Here is a 25,982-nt window from a genome sequence, read left to right as displayed (position 1 = left end):
TCGAAACATACAATTAATCCATAAAGTTTGTCAGTAATTACATCAGGTATGTATACAGTAAGTGGATAAAATGGGGAAAAACCTTAATGGGTGTACCTTGATTTTTTGGAAATTGGGTAAACCCAGAGGGCTAACATACTTCACATTCAAATTCAGAACATATTGCTTATCATCAACAATCAAACATTAACCATCTGCCTTTGTCTGGACCATTTGAATTGACAGACAGAAACACAAACCATTCCAGGCCCATGTATGACACACGCCTGCCTGACAAACCCAGAACAAAGGCTCTCATCCATCTCAGGCTGAATAAAACCTTTCCGCCAAGTTTAAACGTAGGCGTTCTGTCTCTGTATGCACATTTATTTCTTCCTTCTGACAAGCATTCATGGTGCCTGTGAATTGCTTCTGCTGTGCAAATCTGAGCTGAAAATGTTCTAGTTCTTCTAGTTAACCAAGCTGTTTGAGACAATCCTAAAAACTCAGGATTGTGTAAAGGAATATTAGGTCTTATACAAAGTTTGGACCTCGCCAAGAACACACAACGAGTCGTTGTGCTGCTTTCAAAGCCCTGTATGCCCCCATTCATTCAAGAGTGCAAACACCCAGTGAGATAAACTGCACTTTGATGCTATTGAATGGCGTTCACTATGCAATGATTCAATACCAAATGATAGTCGCTGTTGGCTAGACCAAATAGTCCACCAATGCCACCGAACTTTCTCCCCCACTCTGTCATCAGAATGACTCGTCTCTTCGACATCAACCTGAAATTGAGCATTAGGAGAGAAAAAAGGAGTAGACGGGGAGGGGATGCATGAGTCGACAGCAATAACGACAACCTCCATCTCTTCAAGTGCGCACATGACATTTTAAAGCGCACAAGCCTGGGTTTAAACTTCACAGCTGCAGCCGCTGCTCGATGACAAACACAGACTCCCACACGAGACGCAGCAAAGATGCAAACAAGTTCAAAATATTCCTGCAAAACAAACCAGCTCCTTCCTGTGCATCTCCCAGAGGAACAGGGAGGTGCACGGGAACGTTGAAACACAATGAGAATGCTTGGTTACACTTTAAAGCTGCTGCGCGGGTGGATTAGAAAAAAAACAAAATCACATTCAAATGATTAAATGAGGATGACATGTAGGTTTAAGAAACAATCCAAATGTCTAATACTGCGGTAAATATTACTCAGATTTCAAACAACTTGTATAGCAAAAATCTAGAAGTGTCGCTCCCTACTTCCAGTTTGTATTTTCTCTCCATGACGTTGCTGCTAAAAATAGTTTGACTTTGACCGCAAAGGTGGACACATCATTTTAGCATTGCTTCATAGAAAAAGGTTAAAGTTCAGAAACATGCCAGTAGCAGGCCACAATCATCATTAAAACCCACTTATGCTTCTACATTAGAAATACATTCATATTGTTCAGTTGACAAGTGTTCAGCTAGCTAGAGCATCCTATAGTGTACCTCCTTGTTAGCAGAGGTGCTAATATGCTAAACTGAAAGGCTAGTACGTAGCATGGAAGGCACACTAAATAAATTCAATGAGTATTTACTGTCTACTATATACTATAAATATGATTAGGATGATGAGCATTCTCACTGAAGTGTACTTCCAAATTTCCCAAGACGCATTTCAAACCAAGAATGACAAAAACCTGAATCACACTGAGGCTAAATATCTGTTGATTCTCCACCTTTGAAAGTTCTGAAAACATATTAAGCGAGAAAGTGACCAAGTAGAATATCAACATGGTAAATGGACTTGATTTTATATAGCGCTTTATCCCCACACTGAAGCAGTCTCAAAGCGCTTTACACATCAGCTCATTCACCCAGTCACTCACCCACACACCAGTGGGACAGGACTGCCATGCAAGGCGCTAGTCGACCACTGGGAGCAACTTAGGGTTCAGTGTCTTGCCCAAGGACACTTCGACACAGTCAGGTACTGGGATTGAACCCCCAACCTCTGGATCAGAAGACGACCCACTACCACCTGAGCCACGATCGCCCAAGAATTCATGGTGTCTGAATGCTCATGGTGCCAACATGTGCTCATTTGATCCATAAAACTCACAGAAACACATTTTATGCCAACATTTTGGAGGTCTTCGGAAACCCTCCATTGTGCTACTGACAAAAACTTCTGGTTAACTTCAAAACAAGAGCTTGATTTACAAAAGCGTGAAAACACTATATGTTTGATGTTTGTTATTAGTTTGAAGTCGTTCGCAGGACCATTTTACATTCCGCTCGCAATGCATCATGGGGCGGTTGAGTATGATTCGTGCGCCCACCGGGCATACTTCAAAAATGTCCCGATATAGTATACATTCGGGTATTTTTCACGTACTCAATCTTTTCATACTATCTTATGTCAGGGGTCTGCAACCTGCGGCTCTGGAGCCTCATGTGGCTCTTTGACTCTTTTGCAATGGCTCCCTATAGCTTTCAAAAATAAATAAATATTTTCTTTCAGAGGGTATTAATGATTATGACACCAAATAAAATAAAAATTTATCACACTGTGCAATAACTCTGCCACCTTCCTACTTCACCTCCTGAAACATCTACAGACCATTACCTTAACCTTAAGTTTCAAATCCCTGGTAAGATAACTTAATCAAATAATTCTGGAAGTAAATATACATTTTAATTGTGTGGGGACAGATTCATTTAACTGCCAACATGCTGGCTGAATATGCATGCTTGATATGTGGCAAGAAATTATGTTATCAAATTAAATCAAATTCAAGTACATTATCTAAAAAATATATTATTTACATATTATTATCCGATATTATTTTAACTGTATAGAATTTTTTACACTTTATTAAAAATGTATTTTTTTTGGCTCCGGAAGGCAAAATGGCTGTTTTGAGAGTAAAGGTTGGAGACCCCTGATCTATGTAAACGCACTACAGTCTCATTTTGAAGTCAGACTTAGTATGAGTAGTACGTAACATTAAGAGCACAGCCTAAGTGAATAATTTAGCTATAGTAGGCATGGCTAAGGGTGTTAGCCATAATTATGGTTAATAGCTACAGCTATTAGGTTAAATATGCTAACAGCAGTAGCTTTTTATCTTTTAGAGTTACAAATTTAGTGTTTTAAAGTTATTTACGCTTTCATGCATGTGACATTTTCCCAAATTTTACTCAATGTTTCTGCTTTGCTTCATTTAATCATTGACAGTTTCATGGCCTTAAACATTTTCCATTTTAATCCCACTTATTTGTACAATATCTACTGAAACTATTAATTATAAATAATGATCAAATATTTATGAAGAGTAGAATTCTTTGGGCCTTTTTTGCAAACAGATACAAGACTTGTTATTATAATGTTGTTTTAATTGAACTACATGAAAAAGGATAAAACCTAACCCGTATTCATAAGTTTGATTTCAAAATGTTCGACCTTGCAGATAAAAACATCATAAATATGAACAAAAAAGCTGTGATAAACGTCAGAGTTTTTCCATAAACCGTTTATTATTTCAGCAGAGCCACTTCCTGTATCAACAGCTCTCTTCCCATTTTGTGTTTATCGTCCTGACAGCCTCCCATGTGTTTCTACTCAGCGCATTACATTCACAGAGCATGCTTTTGTGCATTATCGTGCGTGCTACAAGGCCTAATAATCGGAGAGCACCTCTGCTGAAGGTATGTGTTGATACAGCAACTTGAGTTTAATGAAGTTGTTTTATGAGGCTTTTATTTGATAAACACTGTGAAGGGAAAAGCAGGAGGTCTTTTGTTTGAGTGGAGGAATTTATCAATAAAAAAAGACAATAAGTGTTCTCACCGCCACGTGAGAATGAATTTTACTTAACACGTAAAAAACTTGCAAGATGTGATTGTAGATCTTTCAAACTTGTGAGTAAAAACAAGATTAAATGTTCCTATTTATATCTGTGACAAAGATATAAATTGTTTTTATCAGATAAGATTTAGTGTGTTACTCATAGATCAATAATTCAAAGATCATTTGCTGTAATAAAAGAAGTAAAATGTTGACATTGACGCTTGAAAATTTGTTTTGATCTTAACTGTAAACACTCTTGTCGACATTGATGGAAAAATTTCACACATTGCATTGTGGGATGTGGAGTGATGTATAGAAGTGGTTTTACTTTATTCTTGCAGTAATTTATAGCATTTTTCCCCAAAAAACATACAATACAATGGATTTCTGGTGTTTTCACTGAAAGCTGCAGTATAACAATGGCAGATGTTTATTTTGTTGCTTTTACGGAAAGATCCGAATCGTGCTGACTTGTAATGTCTGGCGGAGTGAGGAGAATACCGGGAACAAACTACAATAAAACTGGTGTCAAGCCAACCACTGTCCTTGTCTGGTGAAGAAACAAGATATCACAGTAAGAATGAAGTACAAACACTTTTATGTATCCGTCTACGGGACTCCACATCCCACAATGCAATGCTTGAAACCTTCACGACAATAAACGTCAATATAGCCAGAGATGTAAATACACTTTCAAGCATCAAATTCAATCTTTAACACATCACTCAGGTGAAGGGATAGGGTACAAGTCTTTTTCTTTTTGCAAAAGTCTGCTTGTCACGTAAAAATTTAGGCCATTTTGAGTGAAGAAACAAACATAATCCTCTCCAATTTCTTTTTTAGCCGTCAAACACTTTTTCACCAAATACAAAGCACTTTGGGGACTCCTAAAACGCTGCATGGACGGTCCAGATGAGCCGTAAGACGCCACTTTATTCAGTATTAGGAGTTTGTTGTTGTAGAGCAGAAATGGTGGAACTTTTATTAAAGCGGGGGCCACACAAATGTGACTGATCCAAGGGCCACATAATCAGCATTTAATACAGTGACAAATCTGAGCATTAATACAAGAAAGGAAAAAAGTTATTTGTGTCTTATTTGGTATTTTGTGTGTTTTTGGAGTCATTTTGCATATTTTTGTAAATGTTTCCATCATTCTGTATGTTTTTGATGACTTTCACGTCATTGTGTGTATTTTTGTGGCCCTTGCATATTTTCTTAGTATTTCTTCCAATTTTTTCGTCTGCAGTAATTTTGTGAATTGTCAATGGGGGCCACACAAAATGTGAGCGAGGGTCACCAGTCGCACAAGGGAAAGGCAATTTTTCAAATTAAAAGTTTTACAGAAACTCAGACTGATGGCTTCAGTGCTGAATGATGTGGAGAATAGACACTCAGTCACGGTGATTACATGATAGTCATTTATTTGCTACATTGGGTGGAATCCTTTTACTAAGAGTGTCGTAAATGCAACCCAGTCATTACCCCTTTTACTGCAATCTCTGCTCAGTCTAATCACTACAGCAATGAATAAGAGTGTGAACATCTGTGAAAAGAATGTGAAAACTTAAAAGGATATAAAGGAAAGTTGAAATCCGTCATGTTTTACTAGGTTGCATGGAAGGTAACTGAGTGCATGTAAAACTAAAAGACTACTACTAGTTTGACTATGTTAACATCTTCAGCCTTTGTACATTGACTCATTTAATACACCTCAGAGCCAGTAGGTGGCAGTAGGTAACACAACAGCAGGACAAGCGAAAAAAACCTTTAATAGAAAATAACAAACCCATTTCTGAATTAAAGTTAATGCCTTCACACTCTCGTGATAATAAACCAACATTGCACTAAAAATTTGCATGAATAAACCCACACATTAATTTGACAGTGAACTCAAAAGCCTGTTGCAGTTGATTGACTAACCTTTTTTGGGTCGTGACCCCATTTTTGATATCACAAATTTCTGGCGACCCCAAAGACATTTTTTCTTTCTTTCTAGAATTAGTTTTTCATCATGTTTGCTATACTGTGTTAAAGATACGGAGTAGTGTAGCCAAAATTAGTGACAAATTAGCTCAGATATTCATAAACTGCATTTTATTTTGTAATAGATTGATTTTAGAGAAAGGGATGGTTTAGAATACAGTTGTTAAAAGTTGTGTTTTAATTTTTAAAAATAATTTAATACTGATTCAATTCAACTTTATTTATATAGTGCTAATTTCAACAAAAAGTCGTCTTGTAGCACTCAAAGAACTTAATACATAAATTAATAGAGAAGAATACATAGATTTAACAATAATAATTCAATAATTGAACATATTTATTATTCTTTAATCAAATACTAGATGATGTTAGGTAACCCCATTTAAATTCCAGGGGACCCTAAATGGGGTCACAACCCAAGGTTGAAAAACCCTGGACAAACCCTTCGCAACAAAGATTCCATCTTCCACACGTCATTCCCCAAAACATCAAAGTTAAAATCGGTGGCTGTTTTTGACTTCTTTGTAATTATTTTTTAGCATGATTGACGGGCAAGTGTTGACCGTCACAGCTTTACCCACAGATGGCAGCAGTTATTGTTGGAGGAGGAGATCTAGGTAGAACCAACAGATCTTTGACATTTTGGGAATATATGAATTGAACATAATGTAAACATTTCTTATGAGTTATTTTTTCTATTGTTTTTGTTCTGTCTTTTTCTTGACTTGATCTGCTGTTTTTCTCGTTCTTTAGCACTCTGGTCCTCTGTATCCTCTGCTAAGGATATTTTACCATGTGATAAAGCTTTTCTTACCTGTTCAGTGTACTGATCTGCAGAAGCTTAATGACATGTAGCTCCCCGACCTCCTTTCCTGCAACAGACACAGAGAATGGAATTGATGTTTAGTGGCTTGTTCCTGTTTGCTTGCTGGCTTTAATAATCCACATGGATTTGATGCTAAAAAACCTATTCTTGCTTCAAAAAAGGTTTTACTACATTTTTGTTTTACAATCAACTTTTTATTTCATCAGCCCGAGAGAAAAAAATTGAAGCTAAAGCTTGTAAAGTAAATCCATGAGGCACAGGCTTCTATTTGAAGGAGGGAAAATAATGCAGAAAAGCTGATAAAATCCCTGAGAAGACAACATGTGTGTGCTATCTCTGCAGGGAATGTGTTGGAGGGTGGGCTGAGAGGAAGAGTCGTAAACCTACGCTTGCTAATTGCACTTAATGAAGGCACTGCAGTGTTCATTTTTACCCCTAGATAATCAAACCTGAGCAGCCCATGTAGCCTGGACCAAAAATAATTACCCACCCACACCATCGATCACCAGTCAGAACACTTAATTCTGCAGACCAACGATCAGCACTCCAACCTCAAATTAGTTTGTTCCTTTTAAAGTCGCCTTCGGTTGAAGGAAACGTCTCGCTTTCACTTTTATGAAGATTAATGTTCAATTTATAGGGAATAATTCCAGCTTCTAATCAATGAAAAAAGTGGAGGCTTTTTTGGAAGTTTGATAACCACTGCAGTGAAGGAAAGTAAGAGGCATTGTGCAATGGTTTTATCAAAGATACTCAACAAAGGCTAGCATTTGGTTAGCATTCACAACCCACTTTGGGAATCTGATGGAGTTGCTCGTTTGGGGCGTGGTTACTGGGCAGTCAAACAGAAATTAATAGAAGCTTCTATTGGTCTCATCTATTGGTGGAAAGCGGAAATCCTACCTTTTCCACATGCTCTTTCAAACCATTCCACCCTGGAACAATGACAAATTGTCGTTCCTTTGAGGTTCTTCATCCCACACACAATACCATGCGCTCAACGGCATCTTTGATACATCACATGTTTGGTCAAAGCCCAGTGCAGTTGAATTGCTCTAGACTTCCATTGAAAACACACTAAGACAATCAAATTAGAACTCGCTTCGCTTGCCTGATCCACTTTAGACTTTGTTTGCGTGCAATAGTTTCTGGACAAACAAATCCTAGAATCCTAGAACTAAGGCTATCCCAATGCAACATTTTCACTTTCGATACAATACCAATATTACAACCTAGAGTATTGGTCAAAACCGATATTGATCCGAAATGAGACACCCCAACCTAGAATCTTTGATACTTCCCATGTTTGAACAAAGCCAAGTAAGGTTGAATCACTCTAGACTTCCATAGAAAACGTACTGAGACAATCGAAGTAGAACTCGTTTGCCTGATCCGCTTTAGACCTAATTTGCGTGTAATACTTTCTGGACAAACAAATCTTGGAACTAGATCTTGCTGAAATCATTAAGCGGAAGTCAAGGGAAGCACCAAAGCGATCAGCAGACGCCTCTGAGACTGGCAGTTAACATTCGAAACATGTCAGGAGATCAAGGTAGATCTCCTGAGGAACAGTTGTCTGAATAAATTAAACCGTAACATATCGTTCTAGTATTCGCCGTGTCAGCGTAACCAAAGACTCAACTGGTTGATTCGTTTTTCCATCAGAGCTATGCACTGAATGCACATCCCTGAAAACTCAAATAGGAAATACAGTAATACACCATTACAAGAGAATATGGACACCCTGAGTCAATCATAGACTTTGATCTTTCTGTAGATGTGCATGCACAATGCCATTGAAGTGATGACCAGCAGGATGCTCAGGAGCTTTTTTCCTCCGTTGTTTTTTTTAATACCCTATTCAAGCATCAAAGTGCATTCAGTTCCCTTTCCATTATTTTTTTAATCAACTGACCTCTTTGTCCACTTCACAGCAGAGGGCATTTTGATTCTGATCTAAGTCGAGTGCCTTATTAAAAAGGGTAGAAAGCTGGGAGCTTTTAGCATGTTCGCTCTTCAATTAATTGATCATTTGCATTCATGCAACAATCCAATCATTGATTGCTTCTGTCCGGTGATATATAAAACCTTCACTCGACAGCATACTCTAGGCCTAATAAAGCATGATGAGTGGATGAAATCAGTGCGACGCACACGGAAAAAAAATACTTTCATTGATGACAAAAAGGACTCAATTAGGAAAATATGGATTTTTACTAGAACATTGCTTCATTCCAACATTATTATGAAAAAAAAAAAACTCAACATTTTTATGTCTGCTCTTGGTTTGCGATACCTTGAAATGTATTTTTAACATATGTAATCTATATTGCATAAGATAGAGATCTCAATATAAAAAGATAACACACTTGTTCTTTTCACAACAAGAGGCCTGGATATGGGCTGTGCACTGGTAAACTCAATGTCTTTTTGCTGTTTGAATGTCACAAAGTCAGGTTTCATCAAGAAACATTAAAATGTATAATTCTAGTATTCTGTACTGAGATTTGAAGGTACATTTCAGGCCATGGCTTTTTCTCAGTGAACCCCTCGCTTAACTGACGTCATTTTAGTGTACATTCTACTCTACTGTGTAATGGAAGGTAAACACATGAATCTGCCGCAGAGTAGATGTCAAGTTTATAGTACAAACAGCAACTGAAGAGTGTGTACACAGCCACATGACATTGAATAAAACTTTAAACATTTTAAAAACCTAAACCTGCAGCTATGAAAGTAACTGATTTGGGTATTCCATTTTTGTTACTTCATTTATTGTCACGCTCATAACAAAGCGCGCTTTTTGGCCATTTTGAGATTTTATACCCAACTCATTTATTTTAATAATAATTGTTTAATTTTCTTTAACAACAATTTTCTCTCATTTTATTCTTTTATTCACTTTTTTTTTTAAATAACAATTAAAAAAGGTTCAAAATTACTCAAGCACTTTTGTTGTGAGGGGGACGTTATGATAGTTTTACATTGTAAACATAATTTAAGCTTCTCTTGAACTAAACCTCCAAGAGGAAATTAAAATGATGTAAAAATGTTACTAAAATCAAAGATCAGATTGTAAAAAAAAAAAAATCACTTTTATTGTACCAAACCAATGCGAGAGCATCAATTTAAACAGTAAAATGACAAACAGGAGCACTAACGGAACATGACGGAGGATGTGTACTCAGGGTGTGTTCCTACACTTTGTTAGCTAGGTGCGGTCAGACATGCACTGAGGTTAAAAAGCAGAGCGATCTGTAACACAAAAGCTTCTTCCAGACTTAAAAACCAACATATAGTAATATAGCGTTACAATGGAATTCACTGTAGCCGACTCTTAAACAGCTTCTCATCATAATATAATAGAAAGTAAAACAACAGGTGGATGGTTCATAGATCAACACAAAGGTCTCGTCCTAAAGCACTATTATTGTGAAGTTAACCAGACTCAGTGCTGTGCAGTAAACAATGAGGCCTGTTGTAGCTAAGAATACCTGCAGAGCTTTATTTCTGTACTTCCTAATGTCTAATGACAATATTTATTCAATTCAAACAGATCTATTCCTGCCTTCCTTTGTAGTTAAGCCTATTTATTTTGAAACCACCACCAGGCTGTAGAAATGTTGGTATCAGGTTCATGTGACTTTTTGGTTTCAGTTAAGGCTTTTATTTTGAAAAATGTAGTGCTGCCTTCAGAGGAAAAATGTTACTTATGTATAATATTGATATTGAATATCGGCGCGATATCAGCGACAAGAAAAAAAGGGAAAAGTTTTGGATCAAATTGCATCTAAAACCTCAATATACGTATAATTTGATTTTATAGGATTTTTTTTTCTGAGTTTTCTCATTAGTATTTTCTTTTTTGTTTTATTCTATTCTATCTATACAATATCTACACATCAGATCTTTTCGACAACTCCAGACCTAACCATAGATATAAAGTTTTCATTCATATTATTTATATAATTTAATGTTTTTATGCCCTTTCTGTTACAAAAACACAATTTTTTTTCAATGAGAAAAGAACAAAATATGCATTTGCTTTTTTTTCAAAAATAGGGTGCAAAGTGCAACATTTTATTTGAAGATATTACAGTCTTGAGTCGGTCAATAATTGATAACATGGATTTAAAGTGTAATAGAAATGTTTTTTTGTCCTTTTTTTAACATCAAAACTTCAGACGTAACCATAAATCTAAAAATGTTCATAACATTTTTACATATTTCATGTTTTATTCCCTTTTTGTCATAAACCCCTAATTTTTTTCAATGAGAAAAACACTAAATACTATAATTCCAAAGCCCAAACCAAAAGCTGAATTTATAAAACGAAGAAAGCTGAAAATATTGTTTTGATACGGATGATAAAAGTAAATCTGTTGTTCATTTCCTGGATATGACTTGTTTATACACTTGACTTTACTGTGGTCTAATGGAGGTTTGTCCAGGATCAAAATAACTGGGCGTGACGTGGTAACATGAACGCTTTCGATACCCAGTAATTCACATGAACGAGCATATCCTGCAACGACCAAAGCCATAGTAGGAGTTTAAATCCAATAAAAGGCGGACTTAATGGCAACATGCTTGGAATTTCCCTCTACTGTGGTATTGATACAGGTATCAAATAACCCAGTGTGTCAAGACACTGGAACTGAAAAAAAAAAGGATGTGTGAGGTGTAGACGTGGAACAAAAATACACAAAACCTCACACTGTCTGAGGTGATACTAGTCACATGACAAATGCACTTTAGATGATTGTTCTGAAGCTACATAGTCAAACTTTGTTATTAATTTGTGTCTTTGGAGTCATTTATACCAACTTTTAACAGTAAACACAAATTTCAGCTTAACAAGTCTATGCTACCATGGCAACCGTCAGATGCCATTAACCCAGGGGTCACCAACCTTTCAGAAACTACTGAGTTACTTCAAAGATTCTGAATATTCTGAGGGTCTACCAGTTTCATACACACGTATGAAATACTAAAATTACTGTGATTAGAGGGAAAGAAGATGTACGACAAGCAGTAATTAAAGCACGTGCACTAATCATTAATCATTTTATTTCAGATCTTAGTGGAGCCGCCCGTGGGTGGGGGTTGCCAGATGCCTTTAAGAAACTGAAAATATTCACTTTTTTCCACTTTCGAGACATTTTTGGCACTTATAAACCCTTTCCACCACCTAATGTCACATGTTGACCCATTATTGTCATTTTTTTTTTTTTTTTTTAACTGCCTTCCACCATATTTCATGCTTATTACTTTTAACCACATTCAGGAATTTTCATGCTCATTATTTGCCAGTTTAAACTAATTGTTCCTACTTTTTTCTGCCACTTTTAAGCCAATGTTTACACTTTCAGCCCTTTTTTTTTTACCAGTTTTCCTGTCTGTTTTTGGTCATTCTAATTTGCAAATTTTAACCAATTTCTGTGGTTTTTAAAATCCCATTTCACCACCTTTTCCACCATTTTGGGTCACTTTTAACCCCTTTTATTTCTGATTAAAGAAAAATATTTACATCTTTAAGATGACTATATACTATGTAAAATAATAATAAACATCCTGAATAACAGTGGCTATTATTCAGATATGAATAAATAAATGTGGTTTTCACAGATTCATAGAACAATGGACCATCATTTTGCTGACTTTATGGATGGACCCCAAAAATCTCTCCCCTTTATTCCCCCTTATAGATGACCCTGTCTGTGTTCAACCACATTCAGCTACAGAGGGGGTCCCCACTTTCTGGCACCTTTATTTTGGGGGTCACGGGCTGAAAAGGTGGAGAACCACTGCTTTAATTAACCTTAAATCATTTAAAAATCTATAAAAATCAGACAGACACACACACACGGACACACACATCATTCTCGACAGCAGGATTTGTTAACAGACAGTGAGCAGAGAGCAGAGATGCTGAGCTCTCCGACTTCAATGAGCCTTGTTGAGTCTCACATTCAAGTAAAAGTAGCATCACAATGTGTGAGTAATGATGCAACGTGATGAAACTACACTGTACGCTCAGCTAATGCAGACACACTCACTTAACCAGCTGCTAACGGCTTACACACGTTATTTAAGCAATGACATTTACTTTCATTACGGAATTCCACAGGAATTATACCATCACTCTTTTTATTCAAATTATAAAATAAAGCTGTTTAATTACTGCCAGTTTACACTCAGTAAATATTTGGCAGAACTTGAGAGTAAATTCAACCAAAAAAAAAAAAGAGACTTTTAAGACGACAGATGACAGACGAGTCTTCACTCAGAGCCGAATGAACTCTTCTGACACAAATCTGGATGATCATCAAACAGGCTGAGCTCTCCTTGGTTTCAGATTTAGAAGCTTTTGGAGAAAAAGACTTTTCTCAACCAAAACTACATTTGTACAAAATAAATATAAATATAGAATAAACGTGCTACATGCGGCCCTCTGTCTAATTCTGTGTGGCCCACCCAAAGTAAATTTAAAACTATAAATAAAATGACAAATACATAAAAAACAACAAATATATACAAAAAACACAACTCCAAATACACGCAAAAATGCAAAAAAAAACAACACAAAAGTGACTTTGAGAACCCGAAATGACAACAAAAATGCACAATTACACAAATACAAAAAAGGAAAATGCAAATAGAAAAAATGTCTTAAAAAAAAAACCCCAAAATAATCAAATATCCACTAATGACTTCAAAAAACACACAAAATAACAGAAAATATATAAAAAAAAAAAAAAAAAGGGACAACAAAATGGCAGAAAAATGACTCCAGAAACACACAGAAACAAGAGAAATAAACAAAATTACTACAATGACACATAAAATGACAACAAAAACCACACAATGAGAGAAAAATATATCCAAAACAACAACAGAAATACACACCCATTTCTTATTCCCTGTATTCAAGCTCTCAGATTAAGACCATCACATTTTGGTCGTCCTTGTTATAACATTATATCCTACTGTTTTTCGGCCTTGCAAAACACTTTTTATTATGAGTTTTTAATGACTTCTATAGTATTTAGTGAGGATACATTAGAGCAGAAACTCCCTTTTAGTTACTTTTACTAAAATGAATCCTATGTTTAACCATTTGGAGTGTCATTAGAAAAGACAACTACCATCAAGTGGCTAAAAAACGAAAAACACCGTGGGTTTTTAATTGACCTTAGTCTACTTTCAGCTTTTGCTTATATATGATAGTAGCGCTACAGTTGTAGCATTAGTACAAAAATCAATAGGTATTAGTAATCAAATAAGGATAAAGTCATTTGAATACCGCTAACGGCAGCCGTCAACACACACGGAAGTTGATCACAAGAAATGAGGAGCACCAGTAGATTCATTACACCACCTCTGGTTCCACATATGATGTGCATGTTTGACGTAACATCCATTTTTTTATTTTGATTTATTTATATATTAATAACGTTTTAATTCACCAGTAATGTGACTTATGCGTTGCTTCTTTTTATGTCCGGACCAGGAGCAAAAGTCCACCCAGTCACTAGTTTATCTGGAGACTATTTGGACCGTAACACTGTTTGGTAAAGTTGGCAGATATTCACAGATTCGGACTTCCAGCATCAATAACTCTTTAACGAAACGTCATCAACACACAAATTACATCTCTGCCATTACAAGATACAAGATCATTTTTTATCAAACGCAGCAGAATAAAAGACGGTTTTTCTGTTTTGGTTTTAAGTCAGAAAAACAAAACTATACTGTTTTTTTATTTGTTTTTAAAACAAAATAACCAAAGAACGAAGGGTACACGGATTCATTTTTTATTGAGTTTTTGACTCACAAAGTGAACATTTTTTAAAAAAGGTTTATCTTATTTTCAAAAGAAAAGATGTTTGCATGCTAGCAACTTAGCATTGGCTATGCTAAAGTAGATTCAAGCACATAGTAGGTGTAAACCTGGTGTTTAAATGAGAATTATCTTGTTTTGAATGATCTGTTACAACTTATGGAGGGAAAACATGCTAAAAGCACAATTAGCTTAGTAACGCTGAGTCAGGCTAAACATGCTAATGCGTGGGTTTTTATGTTCTTATTTGTGCCTGTGTGTCTGTTTTTGTGCATTTGACCTCTAGATGACCCCAACTTAATGAGTCTTTAGTAGGGATCTAACGATTAATCGTAAGGCAGTTAAAAATCGTTTCATAGGTATCACGATTGACATCAATACTTTGAAAATTGAATCGCAGTACTTTTTTTAAACAGCAGAGGGCGCTATATATTTAGCCTGTCTCTTGTCCAGCAGTGGAGAAGCGGCGGGCGGAATCTACTACTACTTTCTTTCTGGCCGCCTACTACTCTTAATCATGTTCATAAATGATTCATTACCCGTTTAGCACTGAAAGAATATCTGTAAAAAAGTCACGTTTTTCTATTAGCTCTGTCTGCTAGCATAGCATCTCTTCTTCACTGCAAGAATTTCTGCATGCCAACCAACCACTGGGTTACCAGCGCCCTCTGCTGGTCCAAACAAATATCTGACGTAAATCAGTGAAATGACTGTTTTTTTTTTTTTTAAAGTCCAATTGTTAAGGCACAAAATACATTTTCAGTAGCACTTTTAAAAAGAAAAATAACTATTATGTAGTTTAAACGAGAATTTAAATTAATAGGCTTCTTCATTTGTATTATTCCTTTATTTATTTCATTCAAGATTGACTTTTAGTTAAATTGTATTGTTTTGAATAGTTTATCAAGGGATTCTTTTGACAATGAAAAACAAAAGGAAAATAGAACAGTGTTTTTCAGTCATCATTTGTCTACAGTCCCATTTTGTAAAATAAAATGTGAGAGAATCGCATCGTGAACCCAGTATCGTGAATCGAATCGTGTCGGGAGTTGAGTGAATCGTTACATCCCTAGTCTTTAGTAAACAGGGATATAGGCCTAGTTCCAATAAAACCCTAATCAAGATAAACTGATGTCGAGTTATATAATGACTTTATTTATAAAAGGACAGCAACCGTGATAAAACAAGTTATAAAACAGTGTTTGTTTTCTATCTGCAGTCCCTAAAAGGAGAAACATTTGAGCAATAACCAGAGGCTAAACCATTATTTTTTCCATATAACATGACATAGTCTGAAAATAAAACGTTGCTGCTTCACTGGTTTCAGTTGAGTTCTGCCAAGTTTGAGTCCAGAATTGTTTCTACTTTTTCTACATTACCAAATGTTATAAACCTAATATACGACCACATCAAATGGAGCACGCAGAGCCAGCGTTTCATTCAAAGTCGACCACGGCACATTTCCACCATCATCTGAACACTCCCTGGTTCCTGGTGCCGTTTCTGGTCAGCGTTGACCATAATTTCAGGGTTTCTGGGATTCCAGGAGATATTTGACCTAAAGCTAAACCCTCACCATGGATCAGGACTGTCACTCAGACACTGAAATGTGCTTTCATTTCAATTCTAAGAAGTGCGACATGTTTAATCAGGAATGCTTCATACTGCATGTTAAAGTTTCTCCTAAACGACTGCTTTTAAAGAATAATTACTTTCACACAGATTTTACATGAAGTCTGAAAGTGTACAGCCTGATTCTTTAGAAAAATATGACAGCTTGGATTTACAATGGATTCAAGTAGAAAACCTGTCATTTAGACAAGAAGAAGAAAATCTGGACCTTCACTGACTGAACATGAAATGTTTTTACTAACAGCCTGGAACATGGAAAAAGTGACTTTCTGTGTTTCTCCATGTTGATATTATGGTCATATGTTGGTTTTTATTATTATTATCTACGTATTAGGCAACGTAGGAATAAAAATGGAAATATTGTTGCTACTATTCTTCATTTTTTTTAAACCAAATCAAGCGAATAATGAGATCTGATTAGGCAAATGTATATATACTAAGATATTGGAGATGGTTAACTCTTATCACAGTGGGGATCACAAAAATGTTAAATTCACATCATCAGAATTTATGTCAGCATTTAGAATAATAATGACCAATCTGGTCAATAAAACAAGATAAAACTATGTGTGCGTGTGTTATTGTTGTCATTTTGTGTATTTTTTTGGTGTTTTGTATGTTTCTTAAATTCATTTTGTAGTTTTTGTGATCATTTTATGTTTTTAATCTCCTTTTGTTTATTATATTTTACTTTGTATGTTTTCAGAGTCCTTTTTGTTGTCATCTGTGTATTTTGTATGTTTTTTTAAAATTAATTTTGTTAATTTTTGTCATCATTTAATGTTCTTTTGTATATTATATGTTACTTTGTATGTTTTCAGAGTTCTTTCTGTTGCCATTTTGTGTATTTTGTATGTTTTTTAAATTCGATTAGTAGATTTTTGTTATCATTTTAGGATTTTTAATGTCATTTTGTATATTATATTTTACTGTGTATGTTTTCAGAGTGCTTTTTGTTGTCATTTTGTGTGTTTTGTACATGTGGCCCCCGGGCCGCCAGTTGAATGTCTGCTCTACGTATTGTTGAAATTTTGCTTTAAATCAAATGTATTAAATCCTCCTTCAGAGTTTAATCATCACCGTCTCTTTGTAGTTCATACTTTTTGTATTTTAGGCTCAGTGTTGCTCCACAAACCATGTGGTTAATCCACACACGCACACGCACACGCACACACACACAGACACAGGATTTCCTTTCACATCCAATAGAGACCAAAGAAACTCAATGAGAAAAGCATGAAAAAGATAAGTCACACACACACATGCATCACATGGTACAACACACAACTGAAAACCCCCCACCCACCACAGACATCAGCTGTACACATTCTCCTCCCGACAACACACACACACACACACAAACACACACACTTCATCCTTTGTAGACAGGAACTTGTTTAATTACAAAGTGAAGTCTGAACCGCATCCGATGAAGATCGGGGGCTTTTATTACAAGTCTTTGAAGAGCAGCAGGTTAACCTGGTTTAGTGAAACCAACACGTGCACGCACGCACACACACACAATGTACAGATGGAATATAATGTACAAAGTCTTTATTCACCAGTTATGGAGAGAAATGATCTTTTCTTATGGTGGGAAACTTCAATATTAGCACAAAAAACACCACAATCTATGCCAGTGATTCTCAACTGGTGGGTCGGGACCCAAAAGTGGGTCACAGACCTGTACTGGGTGGGTCGCGGACAGCTGGTAAAAAATAAATAAATTAAAACTTAATGTCTTTCATGTTGTTCTTATTTTGAAATGCATGTTGCACAGGAAAATATATAGATTTATTTATTTATTTATTTTAAAGTAGATGTGTGTGCGTTTTCAACAGCAATTTTTGAAAACCTGATTCTAAAAAAAAAAGTGGGTCGCGATTTAATGACCGTGGCAAAACGTGGGTCCCAGGGTGAGACCAGTTGAGTTTAGTTTAAAACACCACACACAATCTCAAACAACTGTATTCTTATACTTTTACTTTCTCAAATGTAAATATAGCTCAAATAAAATACAGCATTAACATTTCTAACATGATCAAAAATATCAAATATCAAAATGGGGTCACGACCCAAAAAAGTTTGTGAATCACTGCCTTAAAAGTAGTTTTTTTTTAACAACTTAAAGTCCTTCATTTCAGGTTATCTGCTGCATGTAAACACTGTTCTTTATGTTCTGTATGTGGGCAGCATTTCAGAGGCAGAACAATATGACTGGGATGTTTGTTCATGAATTGATCGTTACAGTCTAGTGATTCCGAGGAGGAAATGGAGGATCTGGAATCTCGGAGACGAGTGCATAGAAATGCTTTTATTTCATTCTGATATGATGGGAATAACTAGGAACAAACGAGAACCACAATGGTGCCAAAAAAAACACAAGAAATCACAAAAATGTCAATAATTAAATGAAAAAAAACAAACTTTCAACCTATTTCCTTTCTTTTTGGGGTAAATGACGTTGGATTCTTTGATTTATGAGGCTTATACAGTACACTTCAAATCACTTAAAATGAAACGTACTTAAAACTTTGTATTAACTGCTTTTACTAGACACGCATGCATTTTGTTTATTAATATTCTCTGAGTGCAAAGAAGAAAACTGGGATAATATACACACGCTGCATAGTTTTGGTATTTAATCACATCTACATGAGGCCATGTGTTGAATAATCTCCTCCATGGCTGCTTCACAGCTGTTTAAACACCTTTTAGTTCATTGTGGAGAGTCACGATTAAGGCTGTAGTGTGATTATTCCTCACAGCTAACACTGAAATCCTGCTAATGAGAAACGCACGCTAAACCTGCCACTAATATACATCCTTATGTAACGCAATAAACACAACTAACGGGAAAAAATACATACATTTAGCCTCACTGGCTAATAATTCAATCGATTCAAATGCCTTAAAATAAAATGTCTTTTTCCAATTAATTATACATGGAAAATACATAAAAATACAGACTACATCATGTCTATGCAACGTTTGACAGTTAAGGCACAAAATCTACCTAATGAGAAACAAAGCAGATTAGGAAGAGAGATTACAAGACTTTAGAGTTTACATCAGGCTCATCAAACTCATAAATTCCCTCCAACAGGGTTTGTTCACATTAAAAATTAAAGGGAAAACATAAATCAACATGTCAATCAGAAGAAATCTGATTACAGCCAAATTTAATAAAAATGTCCCTACATGAGCAGGGGCTTGTGATGTTTCCATGCATACATGATCACAGTTTTTTTAATTGCACATTGTTGCAGAAATTCACACAGAATCCATGCAAATGACACTTAAAAAACTTGCATATTTAAGTCAGTGAGTGTCTCGTTACTTTACATGTAGGATAATGTATGGAAGTTATACAGGTTTTATTTTTCTAACATGTCAATGTAAATTAGTGAACGGTAATATTTCTCTTCTCCCACATGTGGCCCCCAGTTCAAATACATACAACTACAAAATGATACACACAATGACAAAAAAAATACATAAAATGATGACCAAAAATAACACTAAATGACGACAAAAATATACAAAAGGACAACAAAAATGCACTCAATGTCCACAAAACTCACAAAATATACAAAACACACTAAATTATAACAAAAATACACAAAATGACAGAAACACACACAAAATGACAACACAAATACACAAAACGAATAAAAAAATACACCAAAGGATGACAAAAATACACTAACATGACTACAAGAATATACAAAAGGACAATAAAAAAACACTAAATGTCCACAAAACACACAAAATGACTAGAAAAATACATTATAATACAACAAAAATAGACAAAATGACAGTAAAAATACACTAAATCACCACAAACACTCAAAATGACAACCACAACACAAAAAAATGACAAAACAAATACACAAAATGAGAACAAAATACACTGAGTGACAAGAAAATGACACCAAATACAAAGGACAACAAAAGTACAATAAATCACCACTAACACTCATAATGACAACAACAATACAAAAAATGACAATTCAAACACACAAAATGAGAACAAAAACACACTGAGTGACAATAAAATGACACTAAATGACAAAAAATACACCAAAGGACAACAAAAATACACCAAAGGACAACAAAAATACACCAAATTAGAACAAATATACACTAAATGACAGTAAAAATACACTATATCACCACAAACACTCAAAATGACAACAACAATACAAAGGATGACAGAAAAACACACAAAATGGCAACACAAACACACAAAATGAGAACAAAAATACACTGAGTGACAATAAAATGACACTAAATGACAGAATACAGAAAATGAAACCAGAAAAATATACAAAATGAAAACCAAAAAGACAAAGCCTTTGATCTTTTGAGTAATAATAATGCTGAGTGGTCATAATTATGTAAGTAAATGCTGACCTGAATGTTGATAACGTGGTCCTTTGATAGACACTGTGAGAAACGCTGTCATCTCTCTGTATGTTTGTGCAAAAAAAGAGAAATACCTTCAATCTGTTGGGAAAGCAGAAGCCTCAGAAAAACACCGTCATTACCACGGTGACAATCGACTGAAAGTCAAAGGAATGTTTGCTGTGAAACAAACATGGTTTCTCTGACAAAGACTGGGAGCAAAGCCCTGATACTGGTTTCACTCCTAGTGAGAGTGATGCCATGACACGACTCCAGTTTCTCCTCACGACGACTAATCATTTAATGAGCACAAAAATCCTCATAATTATCCCATTTTCAACACAATCTTGGTGCTTCACACAACAATGGCTTCAGTCATGCAGACATCAATGAGACTGACACGTAAGCAATGGTGGGAAGATTACTGGTGCCAACTTTAGAAATATGATCCACAACTCAACGTTACACAGGCTGATCCATGTGAAGCTTTGGATCACGTAGAGTTTGATTCTTTAAGTGATTACGTTCCCACTGACGAGTAGATAAAGATAATATATACGTACAGTCGTACACGTTAAAGAGATACAAACCCATCACATTAAAGCACTTCAGATCAGACACTGGTAAATGGTGGACCACGGTCTAATTTTGTGAACAAAATGAGAGAAAAATAAAGAAACTGACCATTAAAATACACGAAACAACTGCACACATACACAAAATTACTCTAAAAATATCAAAAAACAACAAAATAACTTCCAAATCACACACAAAAAAAAAAAAAATACAAAAAGGACAATTAAAATTTATAAGAAAATTGCAAATATACACAAAATTACTCTGAAAAATATTCAAAATTACAGAAATTGCACAAAGGAAAACCAAAAATTAGATGACTACAAGTTTACACAGAAAAAAACACAAAATGGCAACAAAATACAAAAAGAACAATTAAAATACTAAAAACGACTGCAAACATACACAAAATTACTCCAAAAAGTCATTCTAGATTACAGAACTTGCACAAAAGGAAAACCAAAATACACACATTTTCTCCTAAAACACACAGGACGACTACAAGTTTATACAGAAATGAAAAAAAACACACAAATAGCCTCCAAAAACACACAAAATCATAGAAAAATACAAAAAAGGACCATTCAAATATGCAAAACAACTGCAAACAGACACAAATGTACTCTAAAAACACACAGGATGACTACAAGTTTACACAGAAATAAAAAAAAAAAAACACACAAAACAACAACAAAAATACACAAAATGCCAACAAAATGAATAAAATAATTCCCATAACACACAAAATTACTCCAAAGAAAATCTAAACGATAGAAATTACAACAAAAGGGGAAAACAAAAATACACAAACGTTCTCCTAAAACACACAAGACAACTACAAGTTTATACAGAAATAACAGAAAAACACACAAAATGACAGGAATACAGACAAAATCACTCCTAAAATGACAACAGAAAAAAATTACTCACAAAATGAAAGAAAAATACCAAAAAGGGCAATAAGAATACACAAAACAACTGTAAACATAGACACATTTACTTTACCTTTTAAATTATAACATTTTTTCACAAAAAACACAAGATAACTACACAGAACAGACAACAGAAAAACAACAAAAATGCACAAAAAACTCCAAACATAAACAATTACTCCAAAAAACATATAAAATTACATAAATAGTATAAAGACACAAACATAAAACACAGAAATGTTCTACAAAACCCACAAAGTGATTACAAGTATAATAAGAATTCACAAAATCACTACTGAAACACACAGAAAGACAACAAAACACACAAAATGAAAGATAAATGCCAAAAAGGACAATGAAAAAATCTAAATTAGAGAAATAGCACAAAGGGAAAACAAATTACACCTACTAGTTTACACAGAAATAACAGAAAAATTATTTTAAAAAACAAAAAACAAACTTGCTCCCAAAACACACAAAATGATGATTCCAAAAACACACAAGCAGCAACAAAAATGCAAAAAAAAAAACACCAAACAACTGCAAACATACACGAAATTACTCCAAAAAAATACTAAATTACAGAAATAGTATAAAGGGACAACACATTTTCTACAAAACACACAAGACCACTACAAGCATCTAAAAAAAATTACACAACAAAAATTCACAAAATCACTCCAAAAACACACAGGAAGAGAACAAAAATGTAGAAAAGAAACCAAAAACACACAAAACAAAAGAAGTACACAAAATGACTCCGAAAAGAAACAAAAAAATATACAAAATCAGCAAAAAACCACGACACAAAAATGACGTAAATACACAAAATGAAACCAACACAGAAAATGGTAAGAAAAACATTGTTTTTTCCTGTATTAATGCTTAGATTGGTCATTAATCTAATTATATGATATGAATATGGATAACATGACCCTCAGATCACATTTTTGTGGCCCCGCTGTGATAAAGTTTTCCACCTCTGAGGTAATGAGTGTCACAGACGTTTCGACTAGTCAACTATAAAAAGCGCCTCATCAGCAGAAACAACATGAGAGCAGATTTTGAGCCTCTTCATAAATAATTCCCTTTTCCCACTGTAATAGTCTCCTAAATCTGAATTTGTCCTCTAGATATTTTATGATGGTAATGAGGTAAGCAGCTGATTAAAACATCCTACAGGGTTACACAAAGGTAAACTTATTAGACACACAGGCTTTGATCGTTGGTGCAAAACCAAAGAGTTTATAAAAGCGTTTTCATCCGACCTTATTTAACTTTTACACAAGACGTACAGATACCTAATTCAGAGAGTTAAATGTAATCTGAGAGCACAGACAGGGTTGCCAGCAGCAGTTTTCCCATATGAATAATTAAATAAATATGTAAAAAGTGTAGAAAAACATACTTAAATGATTGTCCTTGGGTGTCGTGAATAAGAAAATAGTCAAATATCACAAACAAAAGTTAGATTTAAGAGATTTCAAGAACCTGTTTTCAACTGTGCATTGACAGCACTGCAGAAAAGATAAATCCCCTTCAAAATAAAAGCACAAAAGCATGTTTGTGGTTCCAGCTAAATCCCCGCGACCCACAAGTACAGCATGTATTGTTCTCTCATTAGAATAATGAAACAAGTTATCAGTTGTAACCACACTACATTATAAAGTAAAGGCCTTCACATTTATTAATTATATTTATATCATAATTAACACGGTAAATGCATTTGTCCTTGTTTTTGCATCACAGACACCGACGTATATACATATATTGTACATTGCTAATAAGAGGATTAAATCGGAGCACATGAAATAAAACCCATGACTACGGTAATACCTTCTATAGTATAAGCTCTCATGCTATGGATAAACCTTGAGAATATTACGTTTATATCCTTTTAAAAACCTCTACAGTCAAGCAGCTCTTTAACATCTCATTCACTCAATAAATTAAGTTTTCGCCTTGAATTATGTCTTCCATCTTCACTAACAACTGCTAATTATTCCTGGTAACACATTTTTTCTGGCTTTGAACAGAATTTGCACAGTCTTAGACTTAACCAAGTTTTAGTTTTACTTTTAATGCATCAGACATGAGGAAAATGGCTATTGATCTGCTTTTTATAGCCGACATTATGTAACATGCTAGCTTATATATATATACTGTATATATATATATATATATATATATATATATATATATATATATATTATTTTTTTTGGAATATAAGTGAATAAAATGACCAATATACGTATAACTCCAAACCTTCAAGAAATATACTACTATTAGAAAACATTAAAAAAAAGTAATAAATAAAAACAAAAAAGAAAAGTGTGAGGTAAATAATAAAATTTGTAAAAATCGAACTTGTAATAGAGGACACCTATAGTCTGGGAAAAGTATGGTGGGAATTTATTTTTTTAAGTTGGGAGAATATAAACAAAATGTCCATGATACAAAAGAGATATTGTTAGGATACACTGTTTTTGTTTTTTTTATTTTCATATGTTGGCTATTTTTTTTTAAAAATGATAATAATAATAATAATAAAGGGCATGAAAATGATTTAATCAGGTCAGCTAATCAATAACTAGCTTGCGAGTTTTTATTTACAATCAGACTCTTCCTCGAAACACATTTTTGTGGCGTAAAAAAGGCTTTAAACACATTTTCTCTAAATTTAGCATACAAATACTTAAATGGATATTAGAGGTGTCCCGATGCGATATTGATATTGGATATCTGTCCGATATCAGCCAGAAAACGAATATCGGATTTTGTTGAACTGCATCTAAAATCTCCGATATATATTATATTATATTTATTCAATTGTAGAATACTGTAGATATTATATTGAAGGTTAAAATGTATGTAACCAATTGGTTAATAATAAATGGTCAGTTTTTCTCACACCTGCTGTTGCTGACTATTGTTCTCTGATTGAGTGACATCACTGGATCAAGACTTTTCTAACATTCCACATCATAAGATAAGTCATAAAAGTATGTATGATTCATACTGATATCGTATTGTATCGATATCAGTATCGGCCAATACGCAAGGCTGCAATATTGGCATCGCAAAAGAAGTGAAAAAGTTATATCGGGACATCCCTAGTAGATATTATTATCACTGGATACAACTGTAAAAAAAAAAAAGCTAAAATGAACGATACTTTTGACCCTGGTTCTCATGACTATTTCGAGCCACTTGTGCCCCCTGAACTAAAATGGATTTGACGGCACACGTTTAAAATTTAGACTCAACAGTTCAAACACTCAACAGGTCTTCTCGTTTTCTAGCCTGTCAAAGGGAACAAAAACCCTCTCTATCCAAAATACCTTAAAATGGATACGAAGTCCAGTGCAGTCTGAGTCCACAAAGCATATCAACAGAAACCTACTTCAGATCAAGAGAAAAGCCATGAATGGTAGAATTTATTTTCTTTGAGGATAAAGAAAGCAAACCACCACCAATGATTGCACACATCCTCTGCAGAAGCAACCACCGGACAGCTGAATGAGAAAGCAAGAGAGACGTGAATAGAGCTGCTCTGAAAAATGACTCACTACGTAATGGCATTCAAGGAGATATATACGTATATAAGACACTTTCACAATACACAATACAAAACCTATTCTAAAAGTGAGATGTTGAAACATACAAAATGACAACATAAAAACACAAAAAGGCAACAACCTTACACGAAATTATTCCAAAATACATACAATATTACAAAAACTGCATGAAGAGACAACACAAATGTTCAGATTTTCTCCAAAACACACGACTATGTAATATTCACACAAAAATAACAGAAAAACACAACAAAACAAAAATGCACGTAATGACAACAAAAACCACACAAAACAAACATGACCAAAAATATTCAAAATGACAACAACAAAATAGACAAAATAATGGCAAACATACCCAATATTGAAGGGTGTCCAGATC

General features: G+C 34.6%; 1 protein-coding gene across 4 annotated transcripts in view; it reads right to left on the bottom strand.

Moving 5' to 3' along the window:
• Positions 1-25,982, bottom strand: part of plxnb2a.1 (plexin b2a, tandem duplicate 1) — a 250,675-nt gene that overhangs the window by 169,516 nt on the left and 55,177 nt on the right. For 2 of the 4 annotated variants that reach the window (XM_028449132.1, XM_028449133.1), the window contains exon 2: positions 6,624-6,681. The exons of the other annotated variants lie outside the window; for them this stretch is intronic. The gene's annotated coding sequence lies outside the window, so the exon portion shown is untranslated. The remainder of the gene's footprint in view (positions 1-6,623; positions 6,682-25,982) is intronic. 4 annotated transcript variants of the gene reach the window in all.

The sequence above is a fragment of the Gouania willdenowi genome, chromosome 6, assembly GCF_900634775.1.
Source record: "Gouania willdenowi chromosome 6, fGouWil2.1, whole genome shotgun sequence".
NCBI classification, from domain to species: domain Eukaryota; kingdom Metazoa; phylum Chordata; class Actinopteri; order Blenniiformes; family Gobiesocidae; genus Gouania; species Gouania willdenowi.
The sequence above is the reverse complement of the archived record's forward strand: the minus strand, read 5'-3'. Positions and strand labels throughout refer to the sequence as shown.